This window comes from Corylus avellana, chromosome ca2 (genome assembly GCF_901000735.1).
Source record: "Corylus avellana chromosome ca2, CavTom2PMs-1.0".
In the NCBI taxonomy this organism is placed as follows: Eukaryota; Viridiplantae; Streptophyta; class Magnoliopsida; order Fagales; family Betulaceae; genus Corylus; species Corylus avellana.
The window spans coordinates 9677714-9679054 of record NC_081542.1 but is presented as its reverse complement, the minus strand read 5'-3'; the positions used below and the strand labels follow the sequence as shown (position 1 = coordinate 9679054).

General features: G+C 34.0%; 1 protein-coding gene across 1 annotated transcript in view; it reads right to left on the bottom strand.

The window, feature by feature from the left end:
• The window catches only part of LOC132169019 (proline-rich receptor-like protein kinase PERK3), an 8416-nt gene that overhangs the window by 5302 nt on the left and 1773 nt on the right, over positions 1–1341 (bottom strand). The window lies entirely within an intron of this gene.

Genomic DNA, 1341 nt, shown 5'->3' with positions numbered 1-1341 from the left:
GTATTTATATTATTCTAAAGATTGGTAATGATTAGGGGATAGAATAGTAAAGGACTAATGTTTCATCGTACTTGTCTTTGATCCTAGATACTTTATCATGTACATATTATAATGACATTCTGCTTTGGTAAAACAACCCAAGAGATGTTTTGGGTGTTGGTTTCTATTTATGAGAAGATTGTACATTATCTATCTCTACATTTATATGCACTATATTTGAATATATTTAAATTTAAATATAAATTGAAACTATCCACACGTTGAGACTAATTCAAACAATTGTGTTGTCATTTTGCTAAGGTTGGTACTTATCAGCAAGTGCATTGTGCTGAAGATGATCATTAGTTGTAGATGCTGTAATTCGCCCCTACAATCTCAATGTTGGTGACTGGACCTCAGATGAGTGAAGCGATGAGATACCAATGGTTTGTTTAACACATCTGCAATTTGATCTTTACTTTAAAAAAATTTCACGACAACTTGGAGACTATGCGATCATGAACAAAATAATAGTCAATCTCTATATGCTTCGTGCGAGCATGAATGCTGGATTTGAAGCAAAATATGTAGCCCCAATATTACGACAAAAAAAAAAATTAGTGTTGTCAGTATAAGCACACCAAGTTCTCCAAACAGTGATTGAATCCAAAGCAATCCATTTGTTGCATTAGCAACAACCTAGTACTCAGCTTCGGTGGAAGATTGTGAAACATGGGTTGATTCTTAGAAATCCATAATAGAATATTTGAACCCAAAAATTATCCAAATGTTGATTTCTGGTTATTAGAACACCTCACCCGGCCAGCATCAAAGTAAGCAAATAATTGAGATGAGGACCAACAATTGATAAGCAAACCATCAATTGTAGATTTGAGATACCATAAAATCGTCTTAACTGCTCACCAGTGAGTGTCTCATAGATCATGCATAAATTGAGAGACCTCACTAACAACAAAGGCTATATTAAGATGGGTGATATCAAAAAAATGAGATCCATAGAGTGTACTAAGAGTGCATTTGTTGCCATAGGTGAAGTTATTGGCTTGAGTTTTTTCATATTAGTCCTAGCCAGGATGTCTGAAATATATTTGTGTTGGGAGTGTAACAAACCAGCAAGTACCCGAGTGACAGCAACACCAAGAAAAAAAATTCAAATAACCAAGATCCTTGACTGAGAAGTCCATGGATAATGATTGAATTAAAGATGAAATGGTAGTAAAATTAGAACCGGCAAAGATGATTTCATCAACGTAAGCTAATGCCAAAATGATAATATATAGCAGCAGTTTTGAAGATAAAGAGGGAACTGTCATATTTTGAAATAGATAGATTTCCATTTTG